Source organism: Eleutherodactylus coqui, chromosome 1 (genome assembly GCF_035609145.1).
Source record: "Eleutherodactylus coqui strain aEleCoq1 chromosome 1, aEleCoq1.hap1, whole genome shotgun sequence".
Taxonomy (NCBI): domain Eukaryota; kingdom Metazoa; phylum Chordata; class Amphibia; order Anura; family Eleutherodactylidae; genus Eleutherodactylus; species Eleutherodactylus coqui.
The window spans coordinates 174,037,507-174,057,356 of NC_089837.1; the positions used below are offsets into that span (position 1 = coordinate 174,037,507).

The 19,850-nt window shown below is 43.2% G+C and overlaps 1 protein-coding gene across 4 annotated transcripts in view; it reads left to right on the forward strand.

The window, feature by feature from the left end:
- MLIP (muscular LMNA interacting protein) overlaps positions 1-19,850 on the forward strand; it is a 213,292-nt gene that overhangs the window by 27,452 nt on the left and 165,990 nt on the right. The window lies entirely within an intron of this gene.

The window sequence follows — 19,850 nt, forward strand, 5'->3', positions numbered from 1 at the left end:
GGACCTAAAACACGCTTGTCTGACCGAGCCCTTAACTTGTACTTTAGTACTGATAGTGTGTAGGAATCAGTACATAATATAGTGAAGTACAGAAGCTGGTAGCATAGTGCCACCCTATTTATTAATCCTATGTAGAAAAGACTCATATTTGCCGTGAAAAGGATGGTCTGTATTACCTGTAGTAATTGCCATAATGAAGGGAAATTCACGGTAATCAAATGCAAGAATAGTATGTTTTTATCCATATGAACAAATGTGTCAACCTTAACGGAGGCCTTACTCAGGAACTGCAAGTTTTAATGACTGTGTGAGATGATCGGCTGTGGAACCACGATGCTTATTTAAATGGCCCCTGTTTTTTGAGTCACTGTCTAGTGTTAGTATATTGCTGACTTCAAATCTTAGTAAGTGCTCATGTCCATGGGCGAGTTTGAATTCCGGGATCCGCATGGGGCACCGTCCGGATGATCAGGAGTTCAAGCCGCCCATAGGCTATTCATGGGCGCCCGCAGCTTAATTAAAGCATGCAGGTCCGGATAACAGATCGCAGCATGCTGTCTATTGCCGCGGATCCTGCAGGGACAGCTTCCATTGAAGTCAATGGAAGCCGTCCGATCTGCAGCACACACGGAACTGTCATTCCGGGTGTGCTGCGGGTACCACAGGAAAGCAGGAGATTTAAAAAAAAAAAATTAAATCTCCACTGCACATGTGCGGTGGGCATGCCGTCCGGCGAGCTGGCCCACATGCCGGCACGCCCGCCCACATGCACAGAAGAGACACCGGACGACCCACACGCATCCGGAATGTCCTCATGCTGCGAGCAGGGTGGGATCCCGCGGCAAGGCTCCCAACCATGGAACCTGACCCGCCCGTGGACATGAGGCCTAGAGCTCAATGTCCATGTGCGTATTTTATTTATAAAATCCATGCGTCGCCCCCGCACGGGAGATCTCTGAGTCTTGCTGCCCATAGGGATGCATTAGCATCCGTACGGCAGCTAAAAGTACGCGGATGTAATTTATTTTCGGCGCCCAGGTCGCACGCATGGGAAGAAATCGCAGCATGCTCCATTTTCCTGCGGATCTCCTGCACAATTGGCTCCCGTGACTTCCATTGAAGTCAATGGAAGTTGTCCATATTCGCAGCACAGCCTTAGCTGTTTTTATGCTGTGCCGCAGATATGCGGGAGAGCAGGAGATTTAAAAAAAAAGAAGTGCGCGTGGCTCGCTGCCGTTGTGCCGAGCACATCCGCTGGGCAGAAGAAAAGAAGATCCATCCGTGACGGAGGGAAAACCCACAGCATCCCACAGAGGTAAGAAAATGTCTTTTCCCTTTCCGTGGCCGTGGGTACGCACGGATTTCAAGTGGGCATGAGGTCTAACTTGCATGAATTTGTATAGCCTCATGTACCCCTGTTATTGGGGAACTGTCGGGAACAGTAGAAGTATGCTGCAGTATAGACAACTGCGGTATCCATGTGGATCAGCCTGATGTTTTCCTACTAAAATAGAAGATATGAATCATGACTAACAGAAGCTCTATAATAAATCTCATTAAGTGTATTTATGTTGTAGCATGAATTGAATTATGACCAGAAACAGATCATAGTTTTCAAGTTTTCAATGTAAATGTAAATAATAGCTGTAACAAGGCGACAAAATACACCATGATGAAATGAGGGAATTACAAGTATAAACAGTGTAGTAATATAGCACTTAAGCCTCTATTATCACTATGGCTGTATCCTCTCTGTTAGGGGTTCAAGCATTTTTACAAACTGTGATAGCGCAGTCTGCAGCCAAAACCCCATTATACCTCAACAGAATCCACCAAAATTTGTTGGGATTCAACTGATTTGTCGTAGCTTTTATGACCTGATCCATGTACATACTTACTGAGTAACTGCACTTTTTAAAAACTTTTGACAAATCAGAGGGACATGTCAAAATTTTTGATCAGTGGTGGTCCAGGTGCCGAGACCCCTGCTGATCACTGAAATGAAGGAGCTGCAGCTCTCAGTTGAGCACTGTGCCCCTTCGGTTGCCTTTGTTGTTTGTCGTCTGCTCTCAGTAGCTGAAGGCAAATGTATTGACTCCTTTATGCATCCGTCTTCAACTGCTGAATCCCCCACTGATCAAAACTTTTGACTTGTCATTTTGACGTTTCAAAAGTTTCTTAAAAGTACCATTACACTTTAACCTCCTAACTATACAGGACATACAGTTGAGTCCTCTGCGTTCAGGGTTTATAAGGAGGGGTATCGAGAGCCAATCCCATTTGCGGGTGAGGGCTGTTTCAGCTGACACCCGTGGGCAATAGCCACGATCAGTGTGAATGCTGATTGCAGCTGTTAACCCTGTAAATGCCACTGCTAGATCAGATAGTGGCATTTAAGTCCCCTAATCGATTTTGTGGGATCCCTAACTGCATCCCTGCGATGAGATCTCAGATCACAGTATGATGTAATACTATGGTATTACATTCTACTGCAGAAGTGATCACAATCCCAATTTTAAAAAATGTAACAATGAATGTTAAAAAGTTTTTTGTATTAGAAATAATAAAATGTATTAAAAGTAAAATAAAACCTTTTCCTACATTTATAATAAAAAAAATCAAAGCAACCCCCCCAAAAGATATTTGGGTCTGTAAAAGTACAAACTATCAAAGTAGCGCATATTTAGGGCTTAGTCACACGGGCGTTTATTGCCGCGATTTGCGCATGCGCATGCGTCCGGCGATTTTTTAAAACCATTGCTTTGCAATGGTATCGGACACATGAGCGCTTTTTATGCGCTCGTCCGATAAATTAGAGAACAGAAATCGCAGATCGCACCTATCTGCGATCTGCGATTCCTGTTCTCTTCTCTATATGCGCTCAATGGGGCCGACGGCAGCAGCGCCGACCCCATTGAGAACATACAGAAGACAAATCATTCTTCTCTGCCACAGCTGTAACAGCTGTGGCAGAGAAGAACGATGTTTGCCCATTAAATTCAATGGAGCGGCAATACAGCCGACTCCATTGAAAGCAATGGGCTGCCGGCGTGCGCGGGATGAATTGTCGGGGAGGGGTTAAATATATAACCCCTTTCCTGCAATGCATCCTTAAATGTGAAAAAATAAAAAAAAAGGATGTACTCACCAGCTCCCGGCAGCTGGAGATCCCGGCGGTCGGCCTGCAGTGGGTGTGAAGGGGTGTGACTCAGACTGGCCCCTGATTGGCTCAGCCTGAGCCAATCAGAGGCTGATCTCAGTCACACCCATTCATGAATTCATGAATGGGTGTGACTGAGACTTGCTTCTGATTGGCTCAGCGCTGAGCCAATCAGGGGCAAGCCTGAGTCACACCTCCTTCACACCCACTGCAGGCCGACCGCCGGGATCTCCAGCTGCCGGGAGCAGGTGAGTACACCCTTTTTTTTTATTTTTTCACATTTAAGGATGCATTGCAGGTAAGGGGTTATATATTTAACCCCTTCCCGACAATTCATCCCACACTCGCCCGCAGCGCTTGCATTCAATGGAGCCGCTGTATTGCCGGCTCCATTGAATGCAATGCGCTGGACAGCTCCGGCCCGTTTCTAATGAAACGCGGCTAGGAGCAGATTTTCGGGCGATTTTTGGGCCGATTTTTCAGCGCCGGTCACGCGATTTGCGCATGCGCATCCGTCATGCGATGCGCAAATCGCGTGAAAAAACGCCCGTGTGACTAAGGCCTTATCTGGCACGGTGAGAGTCATCTGGAAAAAAAAATACACACCACCACAAATGCCGTTTCCAAAAAATTACAAGGGATCAGAAAGTCATATGTATTCCAAAATGGTACTAATAGAAAGTACAGGACATCCTACAAAAAAATTAGTCCTCAAAACAACTATTTAACACTTTGCAATCCAATTTTGGATTCAGGGTTTTTCCTAGGGAACTTTCTCTTTCTGCCATTATACAATGGCGCCACCTGCTGGCTAGAGCCAGTACTGCAGTATGTGACATGCCGGAGAGGCCCCCAACAACAGAGCGGCCAGTAATATACAGTAAGAATACCCTGCCGGATGTCTTCTGACATCGGAGCTGTACAGGCTTCAATCAGAATGTTGGAAGATGTCAGACAGTGGATTGGAAAGGGTTAAAAGGTTATGACTGTCATAAAAATAATTTTATTTTTTACAGCAGATATTTTATTTTTTAAAAGTAGTACAGAAAAAAAACCAAAACAATTTTGGTATTGTTGTAATCATACTGACCCATAGAATAAAGTTATGTCATTTTTGCTGTAATGTGTATGCTATGAGAACAAGACCATCCCCCAACCCCCCAAAAGATGGCAGAGTTTAGTTTTCTTTCATTTCGCTCCACTTAGAATTTTTTTAACGTTTTCCAGTACATGCTATGGTACATTAAATAGTACCAATTAAAAATACAACTTGTCCAGCAAATACAAGCTCACAGACAGCTACGTGGATGTATAAATAAAGAGTTATGATTTTTTGAAAGTGGGGAGGAAAAAAAGACAAAGAATAAAAGAGCTACCTCCTTAAGGGGTTAAATAAACAGAACAGCAATATAGTATATTGCATAGCTATACTGTTCAATCACAGGGTATATAAACAGAGTGGCATATGCATTTAGGTAGCTAGTAAACAATGAACAACAAATTGGGAACGGGGAAGTGTAAAAATGGAGCATTAGCTCAGAATTACAGTTCTAATTGGAGAACTGTGGTACTAAGCCAAGTATGCATAGTAACCGGCAATTCTGTCTGTAGTTTAGCAAAGAACATTTTTAGCAAATCAATAAATACTGCAGTGTCCTTAAATGACCTTTGAAAGCTTATAAATACTTTTGTGGTGCAGCTGGGACTGCAGATTTTATTGTTCTACGTGTATATAGGACATACATATTCTATAGCGCTGTACATCACGCGATGTCCCCATCAAGGCTTACCTATTATTAGGTTTTTGGAGTGTGGTAGGAAACCAGAATAGTGTAGAGAACCCATGCAAGCACAGGGAGAACATACAAGCTCCAGGCTGGAATCGGAAACCAGGAGCCTGCTGCTATTTAATAAGGAAAAACTATGACTCATCCTCCAGATCAGGAAGAAAATCATGCTTCCTTAGGCCAGATTAGTATGACTGCTCTTAAGTAGGCTTGGTCTTGTCTAACTTTTGACAGGACTGTTGAACCATTGGCATTTCTTTGCTCACACCCCCTCCTGAAGGTGGACACTATGCAGGAATAGACATTTCTACTGATCCTCAAGTGGCCAACGGGTGAAGAATACTGCATTTGATATCTCTATGTTCTTTATTAGGGACTGCCAATTTCCATATTGCGAGGCCAAACACTGAAGTTCTCAAACAGCTGGCTTTTGTAAAACAGCAGGTCCTGTTTGAGTGGAAGCCACCATAGGTTTCCTGACTCATCCTCCTTAGCAGAGAAAACCATGCTCTACTTAGTTAGATGGAAAGAAAGCTATCAAGGAGGCTTGATCTTGCCCGACCTCTGTCAGGATTCTTGAGATTATATGCACTTGCTCTTCACACCACCTCCTGAAGGTGGAAATTATAAAAGGGATATGCTTTATTTGTTGCTGTTCCTCAAATAGCCAACAAGGTGGAAAATACTGTCAATTTCCATGTTGTCAGGCTGAATATGATCTGGTTCTTGAACAGCTTGTCTGTTCTTAAACACCAGGTCCGACCTAAGAGGAGTCTCTATAGGCTCCCCGACTCATCTACAAGAGCAGGGGAAAGCATGCTCTACTTGGTCAGATTTATAACACTGCTATTAGGGAGGCTTGGTTTTGCCTGATCTCCGCCAGACCATATGCACTTGCTTGCCCATAAATTTCTGTGCTGTAAGGTTGAATACTATGAGCTTCTTGAAGAACTGGCTATTCTGAAAGCCAAGAGTTGATCTGAGCAGAGCCTCCATAGGTTCCCTGACTCATCCATAGGAGCAGGAGAAACCATGTCCAGATTGATAAACAGCTATTAGGGAGGCTTGGTCTTGCCTGACCTCTATCAGGACTCTTGAGGCCTTCAGCATGGGAAGGAGCACATATGCAAACTGTAAATTCAAGGGAAATGAGAAGGCGTGAGGGCAATACAGTCTTTCAGAACAATAGATTAAGTCAGTTTCAGATCATGAGCTTCCCACATGTGCCATCAACCACATATGTGGCTGAAATGACTTTTGTGTATGCCTATGCCGAAGTCAAAACCCTTGCCACCTTTTTAGAAGGGCCAAACACCTTGTTTATCCCTGCTGCTTTATGTAAGTCACTGTGGTGGCATTGTTTCACTGGACTCTCACAGCTCTGGTCAACAGCAGCTGATGAAAAATGGAGACAAACCATAGAAATCACTCTAAGTCTCCTGGCATTGGAAGATGACTCCCTCTCCTTGAGAGTACAGAGACAGACACAGGCACCCCATCCTTTGATAGATGCATCAGTATTGAGGACTACCCTTTCGGGGGGAGACTTGTTCGTGTAGTGTTTCAAGTCTATCGCAGAAGTGAGCTCCTGGTTTACTGACTCAACCTGACTGTCTGAGCTAGAGAGTTTCTCTGCTGGTTGCATCTCTTGAGCTATTCTCACTGAAGAGGTCCGACATGCCATTTGTCATGTGGAACTGTGTCTATGGCTATAGACATGAGGTCAATTACTCACATGACCTGGCACATAAAAATAGGTCAATGTTTTACAGACTCTGAACATGAGAGATTCATTAAGTCATCAGTTGAGAATAGGAACTATGATATCTGGTTCATGTGTCTTTTCAGGCAAGCTTATGTCTTAATAAGCCTGTTCTTCAACCAAAAATTATTGTGTTGGATCCATAAATCCCATCTGATGGCTTACTTCAAGAATGTTATGTTGACCTAGCTACTGAAACATTCAAGTAGTCATCCCTGAGATCCAGGCTTACCATATAATCATCCCTTTCTATCTGGGACACTACCAAGCTTACTGACTCAATCCTGAACCATTCTTCTCAGATATTTCAGGTTGATTATGGTGCTCCTGAACCTCTCAACTTGTACAGGTATCAGAAGAACACAGAGTAAACATTCAAACCCCGTTGTTTTCTGAAATTTCCCTCACATCATCTAAATGTCTGAGATATTTTGCCTTTTTGTATCAACATTTGGGGGAAATCCTCAATCCTCCTATTTCTCCTTTTGAAAATATCTGCTGGAAACACACAGAACTCATCACCACAATACAGTTATGGGTGGCACAGTCATAGGTGGACAAGTGACATAAGAAGGATGCTATGTTGTGACTATAACCACAACTGGAAGAGGTTCAATACTTTCAAAATGAGAGTTCTTTTGAGATGTAAACCCAGGACCTCTTGTATCCAAAAAGAAAATCATAAACATAAACCAATGAGGTAATCCTTTGATGCTCTAGAGCACGTGTCAAACACAAGGCCCGCGGGCCGAATCCGTCCCACTGCCTCATGTTATGTGGCCCGCAGCGTGCCGGCGCCGTTCACCACTGCAGCGATTACCAGCTGGGGTGCTGCAGCTCCCCACTGGTAATCGCGTTGTTACCGCTGATCCCGGTGCACACTGACATCAGTGTGCAGCCGGGATCCTCCTCCCCTGAGTCCCCTGCTTATCAGTTCCGCAGGAGAGGACTCAGGGAGGAAGCGTGCCGGGCGCACACACTGAAGTCAGTGTGCATCTAGGCTCAGTGCAAGCAGAGGGGGAGCGTCGCTGACAGCTAGCAGGAGGTAAGCATATGGGTTGGGGGGGAACTATTATTACTGAGTGGAAGCTTATTATTATTACTGAGGGGGGTCGGCTTATTACTGAGGGAGGGGGCTTATTACTGAGGGGGGGCTTGTTTTTGAGGGAGGGGTCTTATTATTATTACTGAGGGGGCTTATTATTATTACTGAGGGGGGTTAATATTGTTACTGAGGGGGGGTTAAGGTTGCTATGGGGGTAATACTACTGAGGGGGTTAATATTACTAATTGGGCTACTGTGGGGGTCGTTATTTTTACTGGGGCCACTATCAGGGTCACTATTAGGGCTCGTTCACATGGGTGTAATTGTATTTCGGTCGCACAAATACGATGCGTATTTGTGCAATTGAAAACCGCTTATGCCTGTATATTTGTGTATGCAAAAAGGAACGCAGAGGGGCCCATTGAAATGGTGCGCAAATATGCAGTGAATACATAGGTTTTCTGCGCATTCACCATGTATTTGCGCGGCCCATTCACTTCAATGGCCTATTGGGGTGTGTAGTACGTAACAGAATAGGTCATGCTGTGTGAAAATATACATCATGTGTTTGAACTCATTGAAATCAATGGCTTCTATTCATTGCATATTATGTACGCAAATACACTTGTGTGAACAAGCCCTTTTTATACAGTCTTAGGCCCCCTGCACACAGGAGGAAATTCAGCGGCGGGATTTCCCGCAGAATTTCCGCCCGTGGAAGCTGCCATAGGATTGCGTTAGAAAATGAAATCCTATGCAGACGGCCGCAATTTGTCCGCGCGAAATCTCGCTCGGAAAACAAATCGTGGCGTGCTCTATTTCTGTCACTCCCTGGCCGCTGGCTCCGCTCTGCGCATGCGCGGGCAGCCGGTACAACACAGAGCTGTAGCCTCGGGAGCAGGTGAGTGCCGCGCTGGTCCCTGCAGCCCAGCTGTCTACAGGCGGCCTTTCAATCGGCCCTTTGAAGGTCACCATAAGCCTCATGTGGCCCTCGGTGAAAATGAGTTTGACACCCCTGCTCTAGAGGAATGTTTTGCAGCAGAAGATCCAGCTTCTCCTTACCTCCACTTTTGAGAGGAACGCTACACTTGTAGGTTTTCCCCGATTTCTGCTATGGACCAGGCAAACCCCTAAACTCAAGATCATCCCTTGGGAAAAGCGGATGAAATTGAGAACCCTAATTCCCACCTAATGCAGTCTCTACAAATTTGGTCATCACATCGATCAGGAAATGATTATCATATCAGCAGGATATATGGCAACACTAAGATCTCGCCCTGGAACTCCTGGTGTGAGCTACGTGATTCTTCACTAGACCCCATCCTAGTGAAGGCAGTATAAACACAGTTAAATGCAGTATGGAAAAGAATGGCTGATCACCAGCTCCAATTACAGAAGGAACACCCCAAGAGTGTAAACACTTTTCAGCAGGGGTTAAAAATTCCCTTTAATAAGAGAGGGAGGCAAAGGAGGAACCTTAATAATGTCAAGTCCTGAGTTTAATACGTATAGTAAATTACCGCTTCAGATGCCCACAAGTCTTAAATGCATATGTTAGAGGGCTACGCTTAACTGGCCTCAGGTGTGAGGCTAAATGCCACTTATTTAGATAAAACCTGACAAGAGCCTCCCCAGTTAAGATGGTGGTCCCATATGATATGTATTGAAAACCGAGCACTGTGCATGTGAGAAAGCTATAAGTGGTGTAGAAAGATAGCAAAACTGCCACAAGCTTTCAGATTGCCTGTATTATCAAAATCACCAGCTGTGTTACATATAAAATACAAAGATAGCAATGAGCTATTTAAGATTAGAATATAATTAATATGCAAAGTTTAGAAAACTGCACATTGTATATGACAGACTGCTGTGAGTGCTGTGAGAAAGATGGCACAGCTGCCACAAGCTCTCAGTGTGTATTCATCTGACCGATAGAGTTTGCAATAAACATACAAGTGTAAGAAAACAGTCAACACCTTTGTTACATATGCAGTAAAAAAAATTATATATATATTGCTGTCTAAGTGAAACAGAAAGGCAAGACTCAAGAGAGCAAAACAGAGCAAAAATTGGATCACTGAGCAGTTGAAAAATATTGCCTGTTCAGATGAATCTAGATTTTTGTTGCACCATGCTGATGGGAGGGTCGGAATTCGGCACAAGCAGCATGAATAGATGAACCCTTCCTATCAGCTGTTCAGAGTATTTCAGTACATCCCTCTAATTTGCAGCAACTGTAAGAAGCTAGCTTGTTTGCATGGGCCAATATTCCTGCAGAACGAATTCAACACCTAGTGGAATCAATGCCATGATGAATTGTTGCCGCTCTGAAGATCACTGTAATATTCAATGTATATCAAGTAGCAGCAATGAATGACTTAGGAGGTTATATGGGTATGTCAACAATAATTTCTATAGAAAGCAATACATTTCAGTGACATTTTTACTTTTTTCAGTCTCACTAGAGAGAATATTAGTGAGTATAGTATCTATCAGAAGGATCCCTGGTGTAATAGAACGACTGCTAAGTGCATTAATCTAATCCCTCTAGCCATCATTTTGTCATCTAGATGCCTACAACTAAAATCAATGAACAATCATCTATCTGAAAAGAAATGTCAATATTAGGTCTGTAAGTCGTGATTTAATTGATACTTTACATTTTATAATATTAGCTTGTTTTTTATATTAACCATTCATTTGCTGTACTTTTAAAAATACTCTCCATGGTTACATTTTCACAGTGCATATTAGTTTGGCCTCATATCCAGTGCAAGCACTGTTTTTTCAAATGTTCCTCTTGTGGCACCCCCAACTTGTCAATAAGTGTCTACTATAAAATTTCTCTTTTGAGGTTGGTTCTAGTGCTATATTGATATACTGAGTTTAGTTCTGGTGATATATTTGTTATGAGCTTGGTTCTGGTGCCATATTTATGGCATGAACTTAATTCTGGTGCCATGCTTATGGACCTTGGTTCTTTTGAATAAATAGATTATGATAAGTGAAAGTTCACACAGAAAATATTTTCAGCTGCAGAAAATATGTAATAAATTCCTGACAAAATCCACATGTATTATATGCGGATTTGCCACAGATTTGACCCGCTGAGTTCAAGGGGTGAAATCCACAGTGAAAATCTGCAGCATAAATGGTCCCTAATAATTAACATACTCGATGGTCAACTATGCACATAGAGGAAGAAATATATGCATAGCAACTTTATTGAGGGCAGTTTAGGCAATACAACAGGACCAACAGCTTTGCAGGGAAAACGTGAAATAGTCGCTGGCACTGGTATGTCCGAGTTTCCCTACTATGCTACCTTTTGCATTTAAAGAGGTGACATTTCTATGGTTAGGTTGGCCATGGCTTTTTATTAGTTTTGGCTGGTCATTTCACATATCTTATCCTCCATACAGGTTTTTAGGGACTATGGTGGTCCAGGATTTGCTGAACTTTAAGAATCCCATCTGCCCTCTAGTCCCCCGTCCTCTTTTTCCTGAGGAGGAATCACAGTTTTGCGCATGGTGACCACATCTGGGGGACGTCTGTTTGTTCATTTCTTTTTTGTCTGTTAGTCTATAGCCCTCAGTTTTTAAACAGGAATTATTAAAAGTTATATTTGAGGGTTATTTTCTGTGAACGGCTTATTTGTAACTATTAGACCCCTCTGCCTTGGTGATTTTTTTTGAGAAAGCAAAAATGAAAAAAAAAATGTGCGTTCCCATAGAGGTTAATTGGGGGAAAGTGGAGAAACTAATGAAGTTAATTCCAAAGAAAGAGGGGGGTTCCAAATTGAATATTTATCCTGGGTGAAGAAAAGACTAGCTATTCCTTTGCATGATACCACTGCAAATGAAGGTGATGGTGATGGGGTGTTAATGGCAAGACACGCAATGGGTGCCATAACACCCAATTTCCTTTTGACAGCGGCTAGAAGTGGTCCAGACAGAGATAGGGTTCTATAATGAAGATGCCACCTGTATCTGGACAATGAAACTGTTGGATCTACTCTTGCCTTTCAGTGGATCAGGATATCTTCTCTACTGGTGGTCTGTCTGGACCACCCAGAGCCTGATTTCCATGTGTGTGCCCTCATGTAACCACTGCTCCCAACACCTTCTAATAGCTTAGTCATAACGGCCTAGATGGGGGGCAATTTGTTAAAGCAATTATCCTATTTTTCTCATTCCAGTGATGCGCCCCCTCACAAAGACAGTTAATTGGCCAAAATTACTTTAAATGCATTGTAGAGGCATGTAGAGCAGTCAACGATCTCTCTGGAATATCCTGAGAATTTAAGCCACTTCTCCCACTATCTCCTGAATCTATCCACCTGTTACAACCTGGAGGCAATCATATGTTCCATCAGGCAATCATATGTTCCATCAGTTAAGGACGGTATATTTGTACTTTTCGTTTCTTTTTGCTATGGCGTTTCTGGTTGTTTTTGGGCATGGGAAATAATAAGAAGGTCTGCAGAAGTGCAGTCCTCCATTCCCAATGACAAAAGAGCAACCTCTGGACCCCATTGTACCTTAGTCTGCAAAATTGAGCATAGTGTGTATTGGACTTAGTCCCAAAGATGCTGAAGAGGTTCACACAGCCACCAGATAGAAGGAATGAGTCTACTTGTTCATGACATCTCCAGCACAGCTCAGAATATTATGGATAGATTCCTGCTAGGCGGGACGGGGTTAAGTACCATCTGTCTATTAATTTCCTGTTGGCTTCCAGGTGATTCACACAATGAGAATTTAGAGTTAAGTAAATATATGTGTGACCATTGATCTGTGGTGATTTTTTTCTGAAGATCCTGTTCCCATCTAGTTTTAAAGAGAAATACAGGCATCTGAGAACATCTTGATAGCTCTACATATGCTTTAGGGATTCCCCTGAATTGATTTCTTGTGATGGATAGGAAGGACTCATTACTATTGAGAGAGAGGGGTAAATGAAATCAGCAAGTGTCGTACTTGTAGATATTTATAAAATTCCTTATCTGATAGCTTAAATAGTTCATGTATCTGCATGAATGACCTGAGTGATGATTTCTCAAATAAGTCTTCCCCTTTTTGAATACCTCTGGCACACCATATATTAAGATTTATATTTGGCATTAACAGTTGAATCACTTCCAATGGTAGCCTAAGGATTTCACAGAGGGAAGATGTCAAGCTTTGTAGACACCTATTTCCAAATGTACAAGGTAGCTGATATTGTGGGGAAGGATGATGAGGGGAATTTTTTCATTAATCTAGAGACCCACAGTAAGTGGGAAAGCTTTGGATATTTAGTATTACTAGACACAATGCATACCCAATGTTTAGAGAAATCATCCACTCACCAGCTCCTCAATCGGTCAAGTAAAGCAGCGTAATAATAATTTTTAAGGCATGAACAACCCAAACCTCCTCAGTGAAGCAACAGAACTTTGGCTGACACTCTCGCCTTTTGCTAACACCATATAAAGCACATTAATAAGATCTGTGTTTTATTTAGGATTATGTTTGGGACAATTATGGGAAAAAATACAAAATTTTAGGGAGTAGTAGCATTTTAGTAATGGGTAAACGACCTACCCAGGAAACTATCATATTGGTGAAATATTTTATGTCGTTCTCTAGTATTGAAAGTAAAGCCCCATTTACATGCAATGATTATCGCTTGAAATTCGCTCAAATGATGTCTTTTGAGCAATAATCGTTGTTTGTAAATGTGACCTTCGTTTGCTTTACGACCAAATGATGATTATTAGTTCAGTTTAAAATCCATTGTTCGGACGGAGAGCTGATAGCAGGGACCGCATGCTGTGATTCTCCACAGGGAGCACTGATAATATTGTATTCAGCTGCAATCCCACAGCAGAGCGAATGGGCTGCATGCAGATAACAGACCACCTGCTGCTTTTTGCACACAGTGAAGGGAGGCTCATTTACATGCAAATTTCGTTGGCGATATAGGCTCATGTGAATAAGCCCTAACTTAAACTTTTGTAGTCACTGAAGCAGTTTTTTTCACTGGTTTTGTTGTGTTAATTGGGTGTTTCAATTTCGGACACTGAATACAAGGCTTGGCTGAGCTGTGCTGTTTGCATAACTTCCATAGAAATAAATGGGAGCAAACACTGTAGCACAGCAAGCTACTTTGTTTCTGCAACTAAAAAGTTATGGAAACAGCATACACTGTTTGCGTAACTCCCATTGACATATATGGAAGTTGTGGAAATAGCTTATTGAAAACTGCTCAGCTGTTCCCATACTCCTGACCATCCCTGGCCACCACACTCAGAACAGAACATCTCTCAGACTTTTATGGCATATTCTATGAATACGCCATAAAAGAGATGGGAATACCCCTTTAAGTGTCAATTTAAAGTTGAAGCTTTCCATTGAATGTGTTAAATGTCGTTGATGATTGCTAGATCTGTCCATAGTAAATCAAAAATTATGCAAACCACGCTGCTTCAGTAATTCCAGGTGTCTATTAGAGATGAGCGAGCATGCTCGGATAAAGCAGTTACTCGAGCGAGCATCGCTCTTCTCGAGTAACTGCTTACTGGTCTGAGCGTGCTCGGGGGGTGGGGGGAGGGGCGGCGGAAGGGGGTGAGCGGCGGTCGGCATGAGGTAGCGGGGTGGGAGAGTGAGAGAGATCTCTCTCTCCTCCACTACCCCTCGCCGCCCCCCCCCCCCCGAGCAAGCTCAGACCAGTAAGCAGTTACTCGAGAAGAGCGATGCTCGCTCGAGTAACTGCTTTATCCGAGCGTGCTCGCTCATCTCTAGTGTCTAAGTATTTTTCTTGAAAATCTAATAGACGTATGATATATGAATATTTATGAAACAGTATAGTCTTCAATGACTTTTTAAATATGCACCGAAATCGGCACGTCTAATATGCAGATTTAGATGTGGGTGTGTGGCAGAATTTAGGCATTTGTACATCTTTGTCAAAATCTGCATGTGTAACGTGGACTTTTGTGTAGAATTTTAGTGCTACGGAATTTTCTGGTCTATCTGAAAGCGGCCTAAGATACTGCTTCATAGTTCATAATATATTTACATTTATTTATTTATACATATATGTGTCAAAATGTAGCTTGAATTCCAAATAGTTGACTATGACAGCATGTTACTGGAGGGTGGAGCACTTCTTGCAGTCCTTGGCACTGGATGAAACACCTGCTGCCACCCTCTGTATTGTTGGAGACAATAGCTTAATATTTGTAGCAGATCAATATGCACCTGCTACATATACAAGGTACAACCATATCAAGTACCAACAAAGAATAATAGCTTATTAGGTTATATAGTGATGTCAACAATATTTATCGCAGTCAGCAGTACATTTCAATGACATTCTTAATTGCTTTAGTCTCACATATTAGTCAGTACCGCTTTAGTAAGAGCACATTTTGAAATAGTAGTATAACTGCAGTGTGCATTACTCTTTTAACCTTTGTCATATCTGATTGAAATAGCAAATGTAAATCTGTGGATTTTGTTTGTGAAGCCTAAAATATTTCATGAATTTAATAACCTGGCTTCATTTCTATATTAACCATTTGAATCATTAGTGCATTTGAAGTACGATTCCAATAGTCTAACACCCTCATAATCAGCAGTAGAAAATCCATAGCTTACACTGTAACATCATTATGCAGTCAATACTTTGTGTGTATTCAGGTCTTGTTCTTGTGTTCACATTTGCTGTCACCCGTTATTATTGACACCTTTAGGACCAGGTATAGTAAATTTACAATGCTTGTTCCTGGGTTCTAATCCTAGATGATAGTAAAAATACCACACAGGATTAAAACTGCTGTTCTTGCCTTATGCTTTACAGGCTATATAACGCTCAACGAGTGCTATGTAGCGAATAAGGAAAGCAGAATTGTTACTTCCACTATTTGACCTGGCAATCATGTGACTGCAGGGTGTGTCCTGCCACAGCACTCTGCCAGTGACTATTGTCACTACATGGGGATATTTTTGACTGTAACTGGGGCTCCTATGGATGGAAATAAAAAAGACAATATGAATGACCCCTAGAGGTCTTATATGGTAAATGGTAAAAAAAAATTGTTACAAAAATAAGTTTACAAAAAATTGCATAATAAAATAAAAATCTATACATAAAAAAGAAAATAACCGAAGATAAAACATTGGCTAAAAATCACGACCATGTGAAGCATTGGATTCCTATCCAAGCATTGGATTTTCCGGTGCATGAAAGGCCATTTTTATGCGACGCCTAAAAAAAAGATAGGGCTTGTCTTATCTTTTGCAGGAATATGCCGGCTATACCTATAGACTCCTATGGGAGCCTATGAGAGCTGTTAGAAAAAGGGAGGGGGAGGGAGTTTAGCACAACTAGCTCTGCTAAGCTCATGCCTGTCCCACCCCAACCCCTGGCTTGCAGCCGGCAAGGGGCGGAGAGGGGGAGAGAGTTTAGCACACTAGCTCTGCTAATCTCCAGCCCTCTCCCTTTGCCAGCAGCCGGCTTAAGAAATCAGGGGCACAACCCCAAAGAAAAATGTTGAAATCTGCGCCCTAGCTATGCCCCTCAGCAAAAGTATGCAACCCCACTGGCATCAAATAATATCTCATTTTGCTCATGAAATCATGTTCATTTGTTGTTGCAAAAGCCTCCATTATCCTGGGTAATATTTTTTACATTCCTGTTGGGATTTGTATATATAAAGCTACTAGAAAATTAGTAATTATAGGTATTAATGTTGGGTTATAAAAGCATGCCTGCAGAACAGTCAACTTCTTGGTTTATGAACCATGTTTTGTGCATGGGGCAATGTAAACCTGCTGAAGAAAAGGGCCTCCACCAAATTATTGACTTCTGCAAAGTGAAAAGCAAACCATTTCTAAAATGGCATTGCATGCTGTATGCTTCAGATAATAGTTAACTGAAAAAGGATTATGAAAATCATGTCAATTAGTCCCAAACCATTCCTCTTCCAAAGTTTAGAATTGGCGCTAAGCAAATTAAGAAAGCTGTCTTCTGGTATCCACCAAACTCAGATTTGTTGTTCACAATGAGAAGTAGTGAAGCTTGTTCCATCATCCCAGGGAACATCTTTATACTGCTCAGAGAGCAATGGCAGGGTGCTTTAAATCAGTCCAACCAATGCTTGGCATTGTTTTTGGTGTTCAAAGTCAATCTATAAAGTACTTGATGAAGAGTATTTGTGGTGCCATGCAGTGAATGCAGCAAATTTGTCACTCTGCCACCCCATTCTACTATTGTTTGTCTATAGCACCCATGCCAAACGCAAGGCCTGTGCGTCAAACCTAACAGACATAGCACTCACCCAGCCTGCAGCTGTGGTCAAGCGGCAGAGAGAGTCTGTGACCGTTGACCTCTTCCCAATGACATCTGTGTGGTTCCATTCTGTACACAGTGTAGACTTCAAGGAGAAAGATCAGCAGTCACAGAGTGCACTGCCGCCACCATAATGATGCTGCAAGCTGGGTGAGTGGAATGCCTGTAGGGATGCTGCCTGTCCAGAGGCCAAAAGGGCGGTCACTATTACTACTGGGTCTATTATGGGGTTCACTATTACAACTGGGGACAATATAGAGGTCACTATTACTATGATAGCTGTGACAGCTGTGGCAGGGGACTGCGGGGATAAAGGAATCCTCTTCTACAGCTGTGACAGTGCTGCTTTCAATGGGATCGGCGCTGCTGCTTCCAGCCCCTTGAAAGCAGTGGGTTGTAGGCAACCCCCGCAGCATGATTTTTGGGGAAGGGCTTGAAATATAAGCCCTCCCCTGAAAATCATCCCTAGCTGGTGAAAAAAAAAAGTGATATACGCACCTCTCCGCCACTTAGGCGCGTCCTCCGGCTGGCTAAGCGCTGTCTGTAATTGGCTGAGTGCTCAGACAATCAGCACCACCCTTTCAGGCGGTGGGGATTGATGAATGGCTAAATGCTGCCTGTAATTGGCTGAGTGCTCAGCCAATCAGCACAGCCCTTTCAGGAGGCAGGGATTGATGAATGTCGAAGCACTGCCTGTAATTGGCTGAGCGCTTACCCAATCAGCACAGCCCTTTCAGGCGGTTGCGATTTTTAAATCCCCACCTGCTGAAAGAGCTTGACAGCAGTGCAGGGGAGCCAACCGTAGGATGCGCCTGAGCGGTGGAGAGGTGAGTATATCATTTTTTTTATCACTAGCTAGGGATGATTTTCAGGGAAGGGCTTATATTTCAAGCCCTTCCTCGAAAATCATGCTGCGGGGTTGCCTACAACCCACTACTTTCCTGGACTTCTGCTACAGCTGTGGCAGAGGATTCCTTCATCCCCGCAGTCCCTATGCTTTGAATGGGGCTGGCGCTGCTGCCGACCCCATTGAAAGCATTTTGCGACATCGCAGTGTTTTCTTTGCGCAAGCGCAATCGCAGCATAAGTTAAAAAAAATGCTAGTGGGTAAAAGCCCTAAGGCTGATGTGGCCCTCAGTTGAAATCGATTTGACACCCCTAGTCAATAGAGATCAATTTTATGCATTTGTGTTCACCTTCATGGCTGAAATACACTTTTTGTTGTACAGGGTGCAGTCAGTAGTTCAGGTGAAGGTTAAGTTCCCTGATGCAAGCATCACGTTATGACTGACTTCTAGGTTGACGTCACACCATGATGTTTTCTTGACAGACTGTTTTTGTGGGGTGGTTTGCCATTGCCTTTCTTAGTCATCTTTTACCTCCCAGCAAGCTGGGTACTCATTTTACCAACCTCAGAAGGACAGGAGGCTGAGTCAACCTTGAGCCTGCTCCCTGAACCAAGCACCTGTGTACGGCATGGCTGAAATACTATATTTTTCCATGTGTAATACACTTTTTTTGACAAATATTTTGCTAAAAAATTACACAGTGTCTTATACACAGGATGTAAGTTTTGGTTGGAAACTATCCAACGAAAACTTACATGAATGTTGGCTGCAAGGTACCACTCACAGGTGTGTGGGAGCTCTTAGGGCTCCATCACACTACCAGAGCGGGGAGGCAGAGCAGCAGCATGGAGAAGCAGGACAGTGACTTGGAGAAGATGGGCAGTGGTGCAGCTAGGTGAGTATGCCTGCACCCTCACACATACACACTACACACACATATACATTACACACACAGCACATATACAGTACATGCATACAACACAGGGAACTCACGTGCCGTATCATCTCAGTGCTGCCTGGCCGGTCTTCTGTCTCCTGCGCTTGGTCCCCATAGCAATCTCTAAACAGCAAGCTCTCGCGAGGCAGCGGGGGTGCTGTGAAGAGCTACAGAGACCTGTCGGGCAGCACAGAGAGGACGGTCCGGTGAGTTTAACAGGGACCTATAGTGGGATTTAAACATAGAACAGTACTATGTATTGTTTTATGTTTAAAATCTTTTTTCTTAACTTTGGGGGGAAAAGTGGGTGGGGAGGGTCTTATATACGGAGAAATATGGTACACTTTTGGCTGTACAGGGTGTAGTCAGTAGTTTACCAAAAGTTAATTTGTTAAGCTAAAGTAAAACACTTGCTACAATGGGCATGTAGGTTTTCTTGAACGATTATTAGAGATGAGCGAACACCAAAATGTTCGGGTGTTCGTTATTCGGAACGAACTTCCCGTGATGCTCGAGGGTTCGTTTCGAACAACGAACCCCATTGAAGTCAATGGGCGACCAGAACATTTTTGTATTTCGCCGATGCTCGCTAAGGTTTTCATGTGTGAAAATCTGGGCAATTCAGGAAAGTGATGGGAATGACACAGTGACGGATAGGGCAGGCGAGGGGCTACGTGTTGGGCTGCATCTCAAGTTCACAGGTCCCACTATTAAGCCACAATACCGGCAAGAGTGGGCCCCCCCCCCCCCTCCCAACAACTTTTACTTCTGAAAAGCCCTCATTAGCATGGCATACCTTTGCTAAGCACCACACTACCTCCAACAAAGCACAATCACTGCCTGCATGACACTCCACTGACACTTCTCCTGGGTTACATGCTGCCCAACCGCCCCCCCTCCCCCCCCACAGCGCACACCAAAGTGTCCCTGGGCAGCCTTCAGCTGCCCTCATGCCACACCACGCTCATGTCTATT